Source organism: Papio anubis, chromosome 4 (genome assembly GCF_008728515.1).
Source record: "Papio anubis isolate 15944 chromosome 4, Panubis1.0, whole genome shotgun sequence".
NCBI classification, from domain to species: domain Eukaryota; kingdom Metazoa; phylum Chordata; class Mammalia; order Primates; family Cercopithecidae; genus Papio; species Papio anubis.
In genome coordinates, this window is record NC_044979.1 from 236,187 (window position 1) to 256,437 (window position 20,251).

At 48.1% G+C, this 20,251-nt stretch overlaps 1 long non-coding RNA gene across 1 annotated transcript; it reads left to right on the plus strand.

Annotated features, from left to right (window-relative positions):
- Positions 1 to 6,888: 6,888 nt before the first annotated feature.
- On the plus strand, positions 6,889 to 20,028 carry LOC116274442. Its single transcript, XR_004183057.1, has 2 exons — positions 6,889 to 7,879; positions 19,989 to 20,028. It is a non-coding gene; the product is annotated as an uncharacterized LOC116274442 (long non-coding RNA).
- Positions 20,029 to 20,251: the final 223 nt, after the last annotated feature.

Genomic DNA, 20,251 nt, shown 5'->3' on the forward strand with positions numbered 1-20,251 from the left:
TCATATGAAAATGGATATTGTATCTGGCTGAGGGATGTTTCCCCTATCTAGAACTATCCAACTGAAGGCATGTCAGTCTGCCCTTTAAGAAATGTTAATTATATTACAGGATCTTTTGGGGCTTGATTTTCTGGCTAGAAACCTCTGTGACTGCTGTGCCTTTGCTCAAGATCCTTCCTTGCATCAGGGAAGAATGAGGTACACAGATAAGTGGAGGGTGAACAACACTAACATGAGCTTTGTTGAGTGTTACAGCAGCTCAGAGGAGACCCACAGTGGATAGCTTGTCTGTAGGCAGGTCATCTGTGTGGAGTCTGTAGTTCTTACAGAGAGGAGGCCCTGGAGAAGGCAGCTCTGCTCTGCGGCTGGTCGTCCTGATGTCCACAGCTCTCAGTGGAGAGGAGGCTCTGGAGAGGGTGGTTCCTCTCTGCAGCTCTCAACAGAGAGGGTACTCTTCTTCCTCCTCTGCCCTGCTGTGACTGAGCCCAGGGCTTTTATGGACCTCAGAGGGGAGGAAGTGCATCCTGATTGGTCCATGGGTGGCCAAGGGCAGCCCCAAAGAGGCACCATGAGCCCCCACTCTGGTGCCTAGGACTGGCAGCCTGGTCTCCAGCCTTCAGGCCCTCCCTGGCCTAGACGTGGGGCCTTACTGGGGGCCTGGCCCCTTTTGCCCAGGAATCAATCTGCCTCCCACTGCCATTCACGGCCCCAGCCCCTGCTCAGAGATTGGAGTAGGCGCTAGGAGCAGAGAGAGGCCAGGCAGTGGGAGCAGACACCCCTGAGCCTGCAGAGATGGGGAGTGGGGAGAGGAGGTCCTTCCTGGGGCCCCTGAGGGTGCAGGCTACAGAGACACCGGGTCCTGCACCTGGGAGGGTGGCCACAGCTGCACCTGGGAGCTCCCACCCCACCAACTCGGAAGGGCCCAGGGCTCTTGCTTGTTCCCAGCTCCTGCCTACTCCAGGAAGTGGGAGGCCCAGGTCTGCAAATGCAGGTCCAGCTGCTGCTGTAGCTGCACCTGGGAGGTCAGATCCTGCTTGTTCCTGGCCACTCCATGGCAAAAGCACAGGGAGGCACAAATCCACAGCCACAGTTTGGGAGGTTGCGGGAACACCCACAGAGCTCCCGTCCCAACTCAGAAGGGATGTGGCTCCAACCAGCTTCATGGAGTGTGCAGCCCCAGCCAGGCCTCCCTACTGCAGCTGCTGTGATGGCATCAGCCACTGCCATCAATTGTACATGTTAAATGGGAAGTAGTAAGACTGCCCGAGCCCGCAGAACGTAGGGTAGAAGCTGGAGTTTTGCTTGGGACAAATCCTCCACTTCATAGCCCTCTGTGGAGCATTTACTGGGGCTTATGGCAGAAACCTGTGGGCACTTCCCAATGACTCCTGGGCCTTTGGACTGGAGAGCTTCCGCTTGCTATGGAATGTTAACTGAAGCTATCCCTTTGCTAATAGGAATAATGGTGCCAAAAAAGGAGTTCCATAATAAAATAAAAATAGTTTGCATAGGATCTTGTTGCCTGGGGCTGCAAGGAGGAGATGCTTATGAGTAGGGCGCCTGTTTTTCCCCAAGACTAACTCTGAGGAGCTGCTGGAGTCTACGGAGCCGGATAAACAGCTCTCATCCAACAAGGACTGCTTGGTCGTGAATGACAGTTTCCAGAGGAACAAATGACATCTTGTTTGGCAGTCTGCTGCTCTTGTTAAACAAGAGTCAAGGAAATAATTTTCTTTTGAGTTATTTACAGTTTAGAGCAATTGGGTTTTGTGAACAAATTTACCTTTCTATCTGAGTTTGACTAAATTTGCAAGTTATTTGTGATTTTATGATAATATAGTTATTCACATACATTTAGTAAGAGTCTAAATGTTTTGTTTTGAAACGGTAATTGGAGACACTGGTTATTTTATCAGGGCTTTGACTAGAATAACATATTTTTGGCTGGGCATTGTGGCTCACGTCTTCAATCTCAGCATGTTGGGAGGCTGAGGCAGGTGAATTGTTTGAGCTCAGGAGTTCAAAACTAGCCTGGGCAACATGGCAAAACCCCGTCTCTACAAAAAGTACAAAAATTAGCTGAGTGTGGTGGTGGTGCCTGAAATCCCAGTTACTCAGGAGGCTGAGGCAGGAGAATTGCTTGAACCCAGGAGGTGGAGAGGTTGCAGTGAGCCAAGATCGTACCATTGTACTCCAGTCTGGGTAACAAGAGCAAAACTGTCTCAAAAAAAAAAAAACAAACAAACATATTTTTAGATAAAGTTCTAGCAAAGCCAACTTAAAAAGAGCCTTTATAGTCAATTGGTTCTTGCTGCACTTTATGCAAATAATCAGGCCAAGTATAATAAGACTAAAACATATTTTTCCACAGAAATTGGTCTTAACTATAATGTCTGTTAGAAGAGGAGAGCTAGAGAGAAATTGAGTCAAATGAAAAGTGTAACACTTGTTACTGATGACAGTCGTGACTTCTGTTTTTGAGTGCAGATTGAATCACAAATCATCTCTCGGCTGCAAGAATCCTGTAAACAGCACCAGGCTATAATTTTTCTTCATATTTATAGTTGGTGCCCCAGCAGAATAGGTTCTTTTTTCTGTTCTGACACACAAATACCCTTTTGATTGTCAAATTATTAATGTTATTTATTTCTTCTTGTTTTACCTCCAAGGAAGCCACAATCACGGAATTCTGGAGCGATACGGTACTGGCCCCTGGGCATTCCACTGTGCCTGCCTGGTTTTCATGGCCAATGCCCCGCTGCTAAGACTATACAAGCACCCTCCCTCTAGGACCAGGGACTATAGCAGAATAGCTGGGTGCCTGAGATTGTAAGGGCTGGTTTTGTTTGTGTGTGTGTGTTTGTTTTTTTGTTTTGTTTTGATGGAGTTTTGCTCTTGTCACCCAGGCTGGAATGCAGTGGCCTGATTTTGGCTCACTGCAACCTCTGCCTCCTAGTTTCAAGCGTTTCTCCTGCCTCAGCCTCCTGAGTAGCTGGGATTGCAGGTGCCCGCCACCACACCTGGCTAATTTTTATTTTTTGAGTGGAGACGAGGTTTTACCATGTTGGCCAGCCTGGTCTGGAATTCCTGACCTTGTGATCTGCCCGCCTTGGCCTCCCAAAGTGCTGGGATTACAGGTGTGAGCCACCGCGCCCAGCCTGTAAGGGCTGGTTTTGAGGGAGACAATTAGTTCAGACCGGCCAGCCATGATGGCTCACACCTGTAATCCCAGCACTTTGGGAGGCTGAGGTGGGTGGATCACAATGTCAGGAGTTTGAGACCAGCCTGGCCAACATGGTGAAACCCTGTCTCTACCAAAAATACAAAAATTAGCCAGGTGTGGTGGAAGGGTGCCTGCAATCCCAGCTACTCGGGAGGCTGAGGCAGGAGAATCGCTTGAACCCTGGAGGCAGAGGTTGCAGTGAGCTGAGATCGTGCCCTTACACTCCAGCCTGGGGGACCAGAGCAAGACTTCATCTCAAAAAAATAAAATAAAATAAAATAAAGTTTATCAGCTGTTATAGGACAGATTACTAAACGACCATAAAAAGCATTGCAGCACAACAAAAGTCTCTAAAAATCCTTAGCTTAAAAGGTTTTATCAATGCTTATGTTCTGTATCGCTGATTACTGTAAGTCTATAACTAAAACCAAGATTACAGTAGTTCAGTCAGGTTTGTACCCACGCCCTTGGCTTTTTGTTTGTTGGCTTTTTACTTAAATTTTTAAGGGTTAATGAATGCTTGTCTGTGTCCATTCCCATTTGGCCTAGAACATTTTAATTGGCTGCAAGTCTTTTGACTCTAAGTCTCTTGGCCATAAGGTGTCCTATCGAGAGACAGGACAGGTCCAGGGCAGGCAGCCATGTCACCCTGGCAATGCTATGGAACAAAATAAAAGCTCGGTGGCCACTGGTGTTGCCTCTGACAAATGTTGGCCACAAGGGGAGGATGTAAACAAAAAATAAAATTCTCAGACCCCCCCAACCATCCGAATGGACCACTCCTTGGTCAAGGGCATTCCAAAGTTAACCTGAAGAACTAGTTCAGGACATGATGGAAAGAGGGAGACGGACAAGCCTCATGATACCCTCCTTCCTTTTTGAATCACAGATGGAATAGGGTTAAGTCTGGTAAGAAGCATTTACAATCGATTCTCTCTGAAGCCTGCTACCCGGAGGCCTCATCTGCACGTGGTGACCAAGGTTTTCTTGGTCTCCACAACCTGTGGTAACCCATACATTCCTTTCTTTTCATTTATTTATTTATTTATTTATTTATTTAGACAGAGTCTCGCTCTGTTGCCCAGGCTGGAGTGCAGTGGTGTGATCTCGGCTCACTGAAAGCTCTGCCTCCCGGGTTCATGCCATTCTCCTGCCTCAGCCTCCCGAGTAGCTGGGACTACAGGCACCTGCCACCATGCCCAGCTAATTTTTTGTATTTTTAGTAGAGACGGGGTTTTACTGTGTTAGCCAGGATGGTCTCGATCTCCTGACCTCGTGATCTGCCCACCTTGGCCTCCCAAAGTGCTGGGATTACAGGCATGAACCACTGTGCCTGGCCCTTTCTATTGATAATAACTCTTTCAACTAACTGCCAATCAGAGAACTTTTGAATCAGACTATGACTTTGAAGATGCCATACTGTCCTGCCTTCTTGTCCCCCCTTTCCAGACGAACCAATGTACATCTTGGATGTATTGATTGATGTCTCATGTCTCCTTAAAATGTATAAAACCGACGTATACCCTGACCACCTTGGCCACATGTCCTCAGGCTCTCCTGGGGCTGTGTCATGGGCCATTGGTCACTCATATTTGGCCCAGGATAAATTTCTTCAAGTATTTTACTGAGTTGACTCTTTTTGTCCACACTTGTAATCTACTTTATCAGTGTGAAGTTGAACAGTCTTTCGTTTTAGACCTTAGTTTTTATGAGCTGCACTTGTAACCGCCGGACAGGTTCTCCTTGCCTGCTGCTCAGACAGAGCTGATTTATTAAGACAGGGAATTGCAATGGAGAGAGAGTTTAATTCTTGCAGAGCCAACTGTATGGGAGACCAGTTTTTGTTTGTTTGTTTGTTTTGTTTTGTTTGAGATGGAGTTTTGCTCTTGTTGCCCAGGCTGGAGTGCAATGGCACAATCTTGGCTCACCACAACCTCCCCTTCCCGGGTTCAAGAGATTCTCCTGCCTCAGCCCCTGAGTAGCTGGGATTACAGGCATGTGCCACCACGCCTGGCTAAGTTTGTATTTTTATTAGAGACGGAGTTTCTTCATGTTGGTCAGGCTGGTCTCGAACTCTTGACCTCAGGTGATCTGCCTGCCTCAGCCTCCCACAGTGCTGGGATTACAGGCATGAGCCACCATGCCCAGCCCAGAGTTTTATTATTGCTCAAATCAGTCTCCCCCAAAATTTGAAGATTGGAGTTTTAAGGATCATTTAGTGGGTGGGGGGGTTGAGTAGTGGGGAGCGCTGATAGGTAGGATTGGAGATGAAATCGGGCAGTCGAAGCTGTCTTCTTGTGCTGAGTCAGTTCCTGAGTGGGGGCCACAAGACCAGATGAGCCAGTTTATCCATCTGGGTTACACCAGCTGACCCATTGAGTACAGGGACTGAAAATGTCTCAGGCACCAATCTTTGGTTTTACAATAGTGATGTTATCTGTAGGAGTAATTGGGGAGGTTTAGAATCTTGTGGCCTTTAGCTGCAGGACTCCTAAACCATAATTTCTAATCTCATGGCTAATTTGTTAGTCCTCCAAAGGTCATCTAGTCCCCAGCAAGAAGGGGGTTTGCATCATTCTCAGCAAACTATCACAAGAACAGAAAACCAAACACCGCATGTTCTCACTCATAAGTGGGAGTTGAATAATGAGAACACATGGATACAGGGAGGGGTACATCACACATAGGGCCTGTCAGGGGGTGGGGGGATAGGGGAGGGAGAGCATTAGGAGAAATACCTAATGTAGATGATGGGTTGATGGGTGCAGCAAACCACCATGGCACATGTATACCTATGTAACAAACCTTCATGTTCTGCACATGTACCCCAGAACTTAAAGTATAACAATAAAAAACAAAAACAAAAACAAACAAACAAAAAAAAGGGCGTTCGTTTTGGGAAAGGGCTGTTATCTTTCTTTCAAAGTTAAACTATCCTACGACCAGGAATGGACAAGGACAGCTTGGAGGTTAGAAGCAAGATGGAGTCAGTTAGGTCAGATCTCTTTCACTGTCATAATTTTCTCAGTTCTAATTCTTGCAGAGGTGGTTTCAGACTTAAATTGCAGATCTAAAGTTATAATTGGCATGTCTTTGTTTAAGGGAGGACACACATCTTGAAAGGTTTCCAGGCCAGCAAAACATTTACACCTGGGAGACTTGTGGCAGCCGAGGTGCCCGGCCCTGCCTTCACGGGGGCCTGGCTAGCAGGAGCCTTGCAGCTTGCGAAGCAACAGCCATGCATTTGGAAGAGGGTGTTGGGTGACTCGGCTTGTAACCACCCAAGGGGTTCACCTTGCCCGCTGCCTAGACAGAGCTGATCAAGATAGGGGAATTGCAATAGAGAAAGAGTAAATCATGCAGAGCCGGTTGTGCAGGAGACTAGAGTTTTATTATTACTCAAATCAGTCTCCTCAAGCATTGAAGCATTCAGGGATCAGAGTTTTCACGGGTAACTTGGGTTGGGGTAAACCAGTGAGCCAGGAGTGCTGATTGGTCAGAGATGAAATCAGAGGGAGTCAAAGCTGTCTTCTTGCCCTCATCAGTTCCTGGGTGAGGGGCCACAAGGTCAGATAAGCCAGTTTATTGATCTGGGTGGTGCCAGCTGATCCATGAAGTTCAGGGTCTGCAAAATATCTCAAACACTGATCTTAGGAGCAGTTTAGGGAGGGTCAGAATATTGTAGCCTCCAGCTGCATGACTTCTAAACCATAATTTCTAATCTTGTGGCTAACATCAGTCCTACAAAGGCAATCAAGTTCCCAGACAAGAAGAAGGCCTGCTTTGGGAAAGGACTGTTACCATCTGTGTTTATAAACTATAAACTAAGTTTCTCCCAAAGTTAGTTCAGCCTACTGCCAGGAAGGAACAAGGACACCTTGGAGGTTAGAAGCAAGGTGCTGTGGGTTAAGTTACATTTCTTTCACTGTCTTAGTCATAATTTTGGAAAGGCGGTTTCAAGCTTTCAGGCCTAACTTTCCCTTTGGCTGAAGGAGTTCGGGGGTCTTGAGAGTTTTTGATTTTCCCTTACGTGTTGTATAAAAATAGTCTCTCAACGTTGAGTCCTGCCTACCTTACTGCTTGTTTTTATCAAAAGACGGCATATGGGAATATAATCGGTTAAGTGTAAAGCCTTATTCAAATGTAAAGCTCTTCCCAAGATCTGCTCTCCCTTTCTATCTTCCCCGACTGTCGGTCTGGTCCCGCGGGAATCCGGGGCGGGTTGGCGCAAGACGAGAGCCCCGGCACCCCAAGTCAGGGTACTGCACCTGCCCCTTGGGGAGACCAACGACCGCTCGGTCTTCTGCTGCTCCTGCCTGGCGGTTGCTAGGAGCCGGGGAAGCGCAGGCGCATTGGGAGGGGCCGCGGACACGCCGGGCAGCGATCATTCGGCCTTCCCCTGCTCCTGCCTGCCAGGTGTTAAAATGCCGGGAATGCGCAGGCGCACTGTGAGAGACCGCAGGGCACGCTGGGCAGGGCACGCTGGGCAGGGCCGCTCGGCCCTCTGCTGCTCCTGCCTGCCGGTTGCTAGGCGCTGGGACGCGCCTGCTGAAGTGTGCGGGGCTGCAGGTGGCCTCCTTGGGGTGGGCCGCGCCTGGCCGGGGCCGAGGACACCGCGGCTGCCCGGGCCTGCGAGAAGCAATGGAACCTGGGAAGGTCGGTGCGGCGCTGGGTCTGGGCGAGGGGTGGTGGAGCTTCGCGGACTCCTCCGGGCCTCGCTAGCAGCGCCGCCGCCGCCCTCCCTCTGCGCAGCGGTTCTCTCGACCGGGCCGGGGCTTCCCGGAGGAGCCGCGGTGCCTCCGAGGCAGGAAGGGAAATGGAGGCGCGGCTGGCCGTCGGGCTCCCGGCAGTCGGGAGAGGCGGTGTGTGCAGCCTCAGCCCTGCGGTCGCCGCCGTGGCCGGTCTCCTCGCGCCCGGCCTGGGGGCGGCCTCGGCCCCTGCTGCGGGGCCGGGATGGCGGAGGAACCACGTTTAAAATTTTATTCAATTTTAGCTGATTTAAGTTTAAATATGACTTGTCACAGTTTAAGAGGTTGAGAGAGTGCAGCCTGGGTGCCTGAGTTGGAATTCCGGCTTTTGTTTTTACTTGCATGACCTTGGCAAAATTACTTAACAGGTCTTGTTTCCTAGTTCATTCAATGGGCACAATAATAATGGCAGCATTATAGGGTGTTTAAGAAAATTAAGTGAGATATTATGTGTAAAAGTGCATCGACCAAACCAGTGCCTGCTTTCATTAACACTCAATAAATGTTAGATATTACTGTACTATTCTGTTGTCTATTGATTCCCCACCAAAAGATGAGTAATTTAGTTTGCATACATTTTCTTCTACCTTCACTCCTATTATTTTTTCCCCTATCACTTACCTTTATGTGTTGAATAATATTCCTTAATTTGTATTTTCTGTTATATCAACCTTAGGGTGTTTTGTTGTTGTTGTTGTTGTTGAGACGGAGTCTCACTCTGTCACCAGGATAGAGTGCAGTGGCGCGAACTTGGCTCACTGCAACCTCCGCCTCCAGGGTTCAAGCGATTCTCCTGCCTCAGCCTCCTGAGTAGCTGGGATTACAGGCATGCGCCAGCACACTCAGCTAATTTTTTGTATTTTTAGTAGAGATGAGGTTTCACCATGTTGGCCAGGATGGTTTCGATAACCTGACTTCGGTTTTTTTTTTTTTTAAAGATAATTCCCCTCTGTCGCCCAGGCTGGAGTACAGTGGCGCGAGCTCTGCTGACTGCAACTTCCAACTCCCGGGTTCCAGCGATTTTCCTGCCTCAGCCTCCCGAGTAGCTGGGATTACAGGCATGCACCACCACGCCCGGCTAATTTTTGTATTTTTAGTAGAGATGGGCTTTCTCCATGTTGGTCAGGCTGGTCTCGAACTCCCGACCTCAGGTGATCCGCCTGCCTTGGCCTCCCAAAGTGCTGGGATTACAGGCCTGAGCCACCACGCCCGGCCAACCTTAGATAATATTTTTTAACTTTCCCCTAGTTAAGATTAGGAAGCTACTGCCGTACACTCTCCATTTCTCCCTAAACCCACTAATTTCCTGAGCCTGTCTGGTGTCAGGGTCAAAGGGGTCATCTTTTCTTACATTCAGTTAATGTACCACAATGGTTTTTGCTTCATATTTGGACCATGTCCTTCTTAAATGGCCCTATTTGCCTTTTTTTTTTTCTTTTTGGCAAAAAAGAACACATGCTGTTTTAAATTTTTAAACCCTAGGATGTCTTCTAGCTTATTAACGTGATATTATCTGTTTAATGAAATCCTCTTAAAAGAAATTCTTCCGAGAGCTCACTGACTTTATGTTCTCATCAGGACAAATTGTTTTCTAGACCTGCACAGAGCTATGATCCGGGAATTCTTTCTCATTGTGCTTCTGGGTTAGGCCTACTGTTTCTTGGATCAAGTGTCTTCCTCTTTTTTGAAATCTCCCTGCTTTTTCCATTGGAGTATATCCTCACGTACCTTTTTCTTTTCTTTTTTTTTGAGATAGAGTCTTGCTGTTTCACCCAGGCTGGAGTGCAGTGGTGTGCTCATGGCTCACTGCAGCCTCCACCTCTCAGGCTCAAGCGGCGTTCTTGCCTCGGCCTCCCAAAGTGCTGGGACTACAGGTGTAAGCCACCATGCCTGGCCTATCGCATACCTTTTTAGACAAGAGTATATGTGGGAAGAAAACTGTACGCCCTAAGAATATCCTTATTGTACTGATAGATTGTTTAAGAGTTTGGCTCAGCATAGAATTCTAAGAGCAAAATAATTTCCCAGAACTTTGAAGATGGTATACTTTTTGTCTTCTAGCAGTGTGTTTGACTGATAAGATATCTTTGTGAGTAACATTTTCTTTCTCTCCAGAAGATTTAGGATCTTTATCTGTGATGTTCTGAATATGGATGTAGTTTGTTATAGATCTTTTTCCATTTGTTATTTTTGACATTTGACCATCACTTGGGGTTTTATTCTGATACATATTTAATAAATAAACTTCATTTTTTTTAAGACAGTCTTGCTCTGTTGCCCACACTGGAGTGCAATGGCATGATCTCAGCTCACTGCAACCTCCACCTCCCAGGTTCAAGTGATCCTCCTGTCTCAGCCTCCCGAGTAGCTGGGATTACAGATGTGTGCCATCACGCCCAGCTAATTTTTGTATTTTTTTTTTTTTTTTTTTTTTTTTTTTGAGACGGAGTCTAGTTCTGTGGCCCAGGCTGGAGTGCAGTGGCGCGATCTCGGCTCACTGCAAGCTCCACCTCCCGGGTTCACGCCATTCTCCGGCCTCAGCCTCCCGAGTAGCTGGGACTACAGGCGCCCACCACCACGCCCGGCTAATTTTTTGTATTTTTAGTAGAGACGGGGTTTCACTGTGATCTCGATCTCCTGACCTCGTGATCCGCCCGCCTCGGCCTCCCAAAGTGCTGGGATTATAGGCATGAGCCACTGTGCCCGGCCAGTAAATAAACATTTTTAAAGTAGCAAAAGCAACAGAACCTCAGAGCTGGATATTTCATGGCAACTAATCAATTCCTGTAACAGGTTCTCAATTTCTAATCGGTCTTTAACTTTTTAGAAAGTTAACCCATGGGTCATTATAATCTAATTATGTATCTATTATGCTGTGATAGAGAATTAATTAGTATAGTCTATTTCATAAGGTAAGGGGAAGGATAAAGTTTTCATGAGATTATTGGAATACAATTGTATTGGATTATTTTGGTATTCGAGTTTTTTTTTTTTTTTTTTGAGACAAAGTCTCGCTCTTGTCCCCCAGGCTGGAGTGCAGTGGGCGTGATCTCAGCTCACTCCAATCTCCGCCTCCTGGGTTCAAGCAATTCTCCTGCCTCAGCCTTGCAAGTAGCTGAGATTACTACAGGCATGTGCCACTATGCTGAGCTAATTTTTTTTTGTATTTTTAGTAGAGACGGTTTCACCATGTTGGCCAGGCTTGTCTGGAGCTCCTGACCTCAGGTAATTCGCCTGCCTCAGTCTCCCAAAGTGCTGGGATTACAGGCGTGACCCACGTTGCCCAGCTGGTATTATAGCTTTTAGTATACACCAAGCTTTTCCTTCAGTTTGTTTCATTGTACTTAGCTGCTCACATAATTGATATCATGAATATAAATAGTTTTATGTTCTTTATTTGTACTGAGATCATACCAAGTTTCAGTATGTCGTAGCTATTGAAAAAAACTTAATGGTGTCTTTGCAGGCTTTATACCTGCCTGCATGGTGACAATTTTCTTTAATATTAGCTCTTTAAAAATTCTTTAATTTATCTTGCTTACAATGTATATGACTATTAATTTTTATGGTCAATGAAAATTTTAGAAATTTCTAAGTTTTTTTGTTACATACCAAACAATTGATAGGTAATGTGTGAGTTTATTGTTATGAAATTTATTAATCATAGCTTGAAAAATGTAAACATGTATGTTTGTGTTTTAGGTTATTCTTAGTTTAAAATAAGTTTCTGCCCTTTTAATTTTGATGTGAGATATGTGCTAGTGATGTGACCTGTTTAGTACAGCGCAATGCCGTTTCATTTAGAAAGGCTGAATGTTTTAGAGTAGATAAGGTGGGATTTCCAGGCTGGTCCTCACTGATCCGCTTGTGGGGTTCCTCCTGAGAACCGCAGAAACTGGCGTGAACTCTCCATTCAAAGGCCTGTGCTGATTCTTGACGAAAGTTTAACAAGGCTCCTAGCAGCCTAAGGCCAACTCTGGGACAGCCCAGCTCAGGGTTGTCTGGAAGAGCTCAGGGCTGTCAGAATAATTTACTGTTTTAGCCAACACCCGCGGATAAGCCCCTGACATCCTTTTTAAAGAGAGTTTAAAAGGGCTTAAATTATGAATCCTTCTCTGTCCCTTTGAGATGTCTCTAAATCTGCAATTCGGGAGTGTCTTTGAAAAGAGCAGAAAGGACAGGAGGGCCTCTGTTCCGGTCCCTCTGGGACGGTGGAATCCTAACTACTGTAATTGTATCAGCTAGCAGACACAGCGAGCCTAATCTCAGTTACACTGACCAGCCTTTGTAATTTTTCACTTGAGCTCCCCTAGTCCAGGTTCTCCCCTAAAACACTCCCTCACCTCAGTGCAAACAGAAATGGAGCTCAGCTGTTTCCTGTCCTGCCTGCAGTTACAGAATGAAATCTGTTCCACCACTCCAACGTCTGGCATCCCCTACCCACACTTCTCATCTGTCAGCCAAGTCTAGAAGGGAATCAGCCTGAGGTCAGCTCTGTCTACAAAGTAGACTCAGCGCAGTCCGCGTTTTAGGCATCTGCCGCTTTGATGTAGCAGCTCGCAGATGGGACTTGAATCTGCAAATACACGTATACCGAAAACACAGGTGCTCCCTGCAGCCACATTTGTCACACGGAGTATGGAGTGTTAGAAACAGCCGGTGTGGTCACCAGCCAGGGCCTAGGTGCGTGAATTACGGTGACTGTAGGGAATAACCTTGAATTCAGCGATGGAAACTGATCATCCTAGTTTTCTTAGTTTCCGTTTTCTTGGGAGCACTTTTCCTACCAGGGAGCGTCAGTTACACAGTCAGGTAATAGAATGAAGGCCTGGATAGGCTGCATTTCATAATTTGGCCCTAAGTAATTTGATAACTTAAAAATTATAGTGTAAAGAATTTTGGAAAAAACGAGGACAGCAAAAGGTAAATTACGTCTCAGTCCTAAAGGTGGAGCCAGCCTTGCACTCTGGGTCTTTTAGCGTGTGCCTAGTTTGGTGTGTTGCCATACAGGGTTAGTGAAGCACACTGCTCTGGCCATTAGTGGCCCGCTCATTCCAGTCTGTAATTCTGAGAATTCACGTTGGTGTCGTTAACGTAAAGAAAATTCAGGCAAAATTAATTATAGAGACTATCAGGGCCATGGCCTGGGAAACACTGGCAGGTGATCCAGAGAACAGAGGAGAGGCTCGAGTGTTTAAAGAGAAAAGGGCAAATCAGCAGAGGGGAGGATTACAAAACACTTTGTCCAGAATTCCCATTGTTTTACAGAAGTGACATTGATTATTGATTATTGATTGGTTATACGTCACTGAACTGTAGGTTATGAATTCTGGTGTCCAGTGTATGACATTGGTAGGTTAATTTATGGCTATTGGCCAGGTGTGGCGGCTTATGTCTGTAATCCTGGTACTTTGGGAGGCTGAAGTGGGAGGACTGTTTGAGGATAAGAGTTCGAGGCCAGCTTGGGCAACATAGCAAGACCCTATCTCTGAAGAAAAAAAAAAGCCTGGGCATTGTGGTGCTATTCTGTGGCCCCAGCTGCTCAGGAGGCTGAGGTGGGAGGATTGCTTGAGCACAGGAGGTCGAGGCTGTAGTGAGCTATGATAGCACCACTGCACTCCAGCCTGGGTGGCAGAATGAGACCCTTTCTCTAATAAGAATAATAATAATATGGCTGTTGGTGGTGATGCTGAGTCAAGAGGTCATAAAGCAGGCGGCTTATTTAGCTCGGGTGGGGGCGGGACATCCTTAACTCGGTGTGTGTGGGGGATAGGGGCGTCCCCAACTCGGGTGTGGGGTGGGGGAGGCGGGGCGTCCTTAGCTCAGGTATGAGTGGGGGCGGGGCGTCCTTAACTTTCCAGGTGTAGAAGGGTAGGCGGGACATCCTTAACTCGGTGTGGGGTGGGGAAGCGGGACATCCTTAGCTCCGGGTGTGGGGAGTGAGGCGGGGCGTCCTTAGCTCGGAGTGTTGGGGAGGCCCGGGGGCGTCCTTAGCTCAGGTGTTGAGGGGAGTGGGACATGACCACTGTCACATTTCAGTGACTCTGGATCGAAACGTTTAAAGGAGCTCACATTCCTCAGATTAGTTTCTTTTCTTTCTCAGTGTCATGCAGGAAACAGGATGACGATGTGGACGTCAGTGCTATAACACTGGGTCCATGTAGGTGAATGTCACAGGGTTGGGCCGCTGTGTCTTTGTCGTGTGGGGACTCAGGCTGGATGGTGCCTTTGCTGCTTTGCACAGAGCTAGTGGTCAACTTGAAGGTCCAGAATGGATTTATGGCGGTGGCACTGGAAGGAAGAATGGATTTAGAAACATGTTAGAAACAGAAATAGTAGCATCTGGTGACGCTTTCATCTGTTTATTTTTTAATAGAGATGGAGTCTTGCTGTGTCACCTGGGCTGGAGTGCAGTGGTGTTATCACAGCTCACTGCAGCCTTGACCTCCTGGGCTCCAGTGATCCTCCCATCTTAGCCTCCTGAGTAGCTGGGACTACGGTTAAACCACCGTGCTTGGCTGAATTTTCTTTTTTTAATAGAGATGGGGTCTTGCTGTGTTGCCCTGGCTGGTCTTGAACTCCTGGGCTCAAGTAATCTTCCTGCCTCAGCCTAGTAAAGTACTAGGATTACAGGTGTGAGCCACCATGAAACCTGGCCCAAAATAACTTCCTTTAAACATTTCTTAATGTGTAATTAATTAATTCAAATCAATATTTAACTTTAACCTCTGATGAGTGTTTTCTAAAAGACGAGGCTGGGTTGGAAAGCAAGGGGAGAAGCCCACTGTCCACAGGTGGCTGCAGATGCCAGTGGCACTTTCTCGCTGGAGTCCGCCCCGCTGTTGGAGGTTATGTGGCAGGAGCAGTGAGCGTCAGGTCCAGGGTTTCTGCTGTTTGGCTTACAGAGCGGGAAGCCCGAACACCCACTTGGAGTGTGGGTCGGACAAGATGGCACAGCGGTGGGGTTTGCTTTCCATCTGGGCCATGAGTGTCCTCTCTGCAAGTGACGTTTTGGCTCCACCACCTCCGATGGTGCACCTTGGAGGTGATTTCAGCCCAGGTTTATTTCTCCTTGGATTTCAGGATGAGATGAGAGTGAGGAAAAGAATTCCCTTAAAGCCCTGCATTGAGGGGAAGGGGAGTTAAATTAGTTTGATCTGTTTTGTTTGGGAGGCAATTCAAAGGGATTTAAACATTGTTCAGGGTTCTTACTGTACAGTTCTCCAAAGAGTTTTGTTATGAAAAGGTTCTAGATGATTTAGTTGATGTGAATCAAGCGTAAATCGAGGGACAGAGGCCCTGGGGAGTTGGTGCCAGGCAGCCCCTCATCTCCTGTTTGCTCACCATGTGCACGAAGGATGCCGGCCCAGGACACGTGCGTGCAGATGCTGAAGACCGCAGGCTCCAGTTCTCATCCACTATGTGGGCTGAATCATGCTGATGGTTTTGCTGCCTAGCTCTCCTGATGTCTCGCCCCTGTCCCCAGGTTGGGATTTGTTCTGATGGGAGTACTGGGGAACTTTGCCCATCGGTTCCATACTCGAAGAGTTGATTTTAAGCATGGATTGCTGGGCTGCTCCGTAGGGCAGAGTCTGAGGGCTGGTCAAGTTAGTCTGTAAAAGGCCTTGACAGAAGCATGTGGTTTACATGTGGCAAGTGGGGACCGACAGCACCGGGGCAGGGAAGCCGTAAATCGTTGTTGAACAATTTGAAACTCCATAGAGGGAGACAGCATGGATAGAAAACTTGAGGGTAAACAGTCCATATTAGCTGAGTTTTAAGTGCTCCAAGTAGTCAGCATTCTGTGCATTTAAGAAAATGGCTGTTTTTTTTCTTCCTGAAAACTAGAGAGACCAAAGAAAAATCCTGTGATCTCTGTGAGAGACCTCTTGTCTTGAGGGTTTTTAACTTTATCAGCATCAGTAATGTTAACAACCATTAAGAAACCCCACTGGATGCGTTTTGTGACATACTTACTTTTCACATTCTGAGCTGGTGGCCTTGTGCCTTCCCAGTGTCCCCTGAATGTCCTCAGCATCCCCTGTGTGTGGCACCCGTGTCTCGTGGTTGAACTGTCCCCTAAGGTTCTAGGTGTCCCCTCTCTGTGGCGCCCACGTCTCCTGGTTGGACTGTCCCTGAGTGTCCCGGGTGTCCTTTCTCTGTGGCGCCCACATCCCCTGGTTGGACTGCCCCTTCGTGTCCTGGGCGTCCCCTCTCTGTGGTGCCCACGTCTCCTGGGTCTCCTTGTTGGACTGTCCCCGAGTATCCTGGGCGTCCCCTCTCCGGTCACTCATGTCCTGGGTTCCATTCAGCCTTTTTGTTTATAGCAGGTCCTATATTAAACCTTTCTGTAGAAGTTAACTTTAAATAAAAAGAGTTGGCCAGGCACAGTGGCTCACACCTGCAATCCCAGCACTTTGGGAGGCTGAGGTGGGCGGATCACCTGAGGTCGGGAGTTTGAAACCAGCCTGACCAACATAGAGAAACGCCGTCTCTACTAAAATTATGAAACTTAGCCGTGCGTGGTGGCGGGCGCCTGTAATCCCAGCTACTCGGGAGGCTGAGGCATGAGAATTGCTTGAACCTAGGAAATGGAGGTTGCAGTGAGCTGAGATCGTGCCACTGCACTCCAACCTGGGTTAGAGTGTGTCAAAAAAAAAATTATTTAATATATTTATGAGGTATTACAGCTTTTTTTGTTTGCCCTAATTTTCACATGTCCAGGAAGAGTTTTAGTGGCTTGTCCATGAAAAGTTTCCATTTTTCGTTTGGACTAAATCTGTTTTTGTTTTTTTTTTTTGAAACAAACTCCCAAATGCTTCCTTTATTTATACCTTTAAGGAAGTGTTTCTCAAAGGGAAAAATTGGATAATTATGGTATATTCTCTGCAGGAAATCATCCTCGATTGATTTTGCTTAGCTGAAGTTAGGTTTATCATCAAGCTCTGGTGTACTGGGATTGTAGGGTTGTACCCTGTGTTGTTGGAGTGTTACTGTGACATGGTGATATGCAGTTAGGTTTGGCATGAAGCTCTGTTGTACTGGGGTTGTAGGGTTGTAGCCTGTATTGTTGGAGTGTTACTGTGATGTGGTGATAAATGGGTAGGTTTTACCGGGGTCATAGGGTTGTAGCCTGTGTTGTTGGAGTGTTACTGTGGCATGGTGATAAGTGGGTAGGTTTTACTGGGGTTGTAGGGTTGTACCCTATGTTGTTGGAGTGTGTGACTGTGGCGCGGTGATAAGCACCTGTGTGTTCTGCACTGAGGTTCTGCTCAGGCCTCAGTGCAGCTGTGGAGCGGGAGCAGCACAGAAGAAGGAGCTGTGGCTGCACTGGCAAAGCTCATGCTCCCCTTGGGGAGACCAGCGTGGATCTTGTCGGAATCACCATCTCGAGGGTTGCCAGGAGGCGGTGGTGCAGTGTGACAGGAGGCGCCCCAGCTGGGGGCGAGGGTGCAGAAGGGGAGTCCCAGCCTTGCCTTAGAGCACAGTCAGCCTTTCCTGTCCTCCGGTTCCTGTGGGTCGGGGTTTGGGAGTGGCATGGGGGGACATTAGGGTGCAGTCCTCACGCTCCCTGAAGGTTGGGTTGGGCTTAGGGGCCCTTCTGAGGTGTGGGCTGGTGCTGGCCTCTGCCTGGGCCTCCCTAGGAGTGCTTGGGCATCCTTGTGCTATGGCATCTGCGTCTCCCAGGGTGTGCGGTGAGAGCAAGTGGTCGCCACAGCCAGGTAGAAGCTCTGGAAGGGACCCTGAGCGGGAAGGCACACAGCTAGGCCTCCACCCCGCCCTCCTCATCAGAAGTGTGGCTGGGCGGGCGGCTTGAGCTCAGCAGTTTGGGCAACGTGGCGGAACTCTGTCTCTACAAAATACAAATATTAGCCAGGTGTCATCCCAGCTACTGGGGAGGCTGAGGTGGGAGGATGACTTGAGCCGAGGTTGTGCCACTGCACTCCAGCCTGCGTGACGGAACCAGACCCTGTCAGAAAAACAAAAAGATGACGACGAAGAAGAGTGTGACATAGAATCTGGCCCACGTTCGCCAGAAGGGGAATCGGCTTGACTTGTAAAGGAAGGGTTGTTGAAGAGTCAGTGGAAATGTTTTAAGACCACAGCACCTTGTTGTTTTAATATCCCCCTCAGATTCTTAGAACAGTTGGATACCTGGTGAGCCGGCTGCGGGGGTGCCTCCTTTCCCGGCACACAGTGTGGATTCTCTCACGGCTGGTGGTGAGGCACTGCGACATGCTCAGCAGTGCTGGTGATGTTATGCCCAGACCGTTTGATCCCCAAAGAAGACCACCAGAGTCCAGTGTCAAAGCCAAGCGGCAAGGATCTTTACTACAAGTTCGAACTTGGTCCCTCCATTCTACAGTATATAAGAGGGCCCCGAACAATGCGAGCGTTTGCTTTTTATAGCCCGAAAGTTGCGGGGGAACAAAGACATTCTTTTGGCTCCCGCGCTTTCAGTAACCTTGAACGGCTGTCCCCTTATCGGAGACTTTCCAGGTGGTGTTTGTACTGGGCTCAGGGAGTTTGAGAGATATATGGTGGTGGGATGGGAGGATGGGATGTGTTTGTACTAGGCTCAGGGAGTTTTGAGCCCGGGGCTGAGGAATGTGCCCAGCTCCTTTCAGTGACAGAGGACTAAGACAGGCCTTCCTTTCCGGAAGGTGAGGGCTTAGCTGGAGGGATGTCATCTCTCTTGAAAGGTGGATTATCCAGCGAGGAGCACACACTTTCGTGGTGGAGAACAGCACACATCAGAGGAGTTGGACGGCATTTTTGGGCCTGGGGCCTTTTTTGGGTTTTATCTGCGCAGCCCCAGCTCTGCGGCAGTGCTCGATGTGTGTGAGGAGCTTGGCGTTTATTTCCTGAATACAAGTACAGGGCCTGTGAGGGCCAGAGAGACAGGTGAGCTTGTGGGCCCACCGGTTGCCCAGTGCAGCGGATGGGTGTGACTGGGTGTCCTCAGGGACAAGCAGGCTTTCCCTGGCGACTATTGAGCATTCACTCCACAGGAGTCGGTTCCGTTCCTGACGTGTGTTGGCACTTGGCAGGACTCCAGAGCTGAAAGCTGCTGAGCCTCACGATGCCTCACTGTGCTCATTAGAAAAATGGAGCCGATAGCCTTCTTAGTAGGGTTATGAGATGGAAATATTGTGCTTGACTCAGGATAGCACGTGGTACGCACCAGATGCTAAACTCGTTTCTGTCTGTCTGTCATACATCCCAGCTGCTGTTGCTGTGTAAAGGGCTGTGGTGTGAGACGACAGCAGCCGTCTAATTTTCTCACATACTCTGTGGATCAGGAGAGCTCACAGCAGCAGGCTTAGTTCTGTCACTGATACCTGGGGCCTCGGCTGGGGAGACTCGAGGTTCGGGAGGTGGTGACTCATGGGGGGCCGCGGGAGCTGTGCCTCTCACGCGCCTGCCCTGGTGCTGGCTGTGAGGGACCCTCTGGGCTGTGGCATCCGCAAGGGCCTCTCCCCAGGGCTGCTTCTCTTCCTCACAGGGGAGTATCTGGATCTGCAGCCCAGGAGGACCAGGTGGAAACCCATTGTCCTGGGAGGCCCACGATGCCTTATGTCCTGGGTTGAGCCCAGCGGCTGCGGAAGGAGCACAGACTCCTGCGCGCAGCAGTTGGGACGTGAGTCTGTTGTGGCTGTTTTTGGAAAATACGGTCTGACACAAGATATTTTAAACCCACGGAATGTTTGTCCTTCCTCTGTTGTTCAACTGCTGTTGTAACTTGTTTTCACTTTTATTTTGTAATATTTAATAGTTTCTGAAGTAGCCAAAGGGATACATTTTATAATAATGTGTCATTTTTAAGACTAGTGAATAATTTTTAAAAATCTGTATTTCTGTTACCTTTTATTCCAGGAAGTAGAGAAGTATTTTCTGGCATGTCAAGAATTAACTGCCATTGATTTAAATGGCCTAATTGAAAAGCTGCTCACTGGAGCACAGACAATTAATTATTTTAAACTTTAAACCTTCTAACTCTATACTTTTCTATTTAGAGAAGAACCAAAGATGATACCTGGAAAGCAGATGACCTCAGAAAACATCTCTGGGTAATGACTGTAAAGATTTGGATTGGGGTCTGTGAGGGACTCGTGTGGTTTTCTTGGACCCAGTTTACCTGGTACACAACACTGTGTGACTTTGGTTACGTGTGCCTCATTGCAGAAGTACTTTCAACTCAGAGGTGAAGGCGTGCAGCTCACAGTCCCTCTGGAACGTTTGTTAAGCCAGCTGGACCCTCCCACCGCTCGTGGGGCCC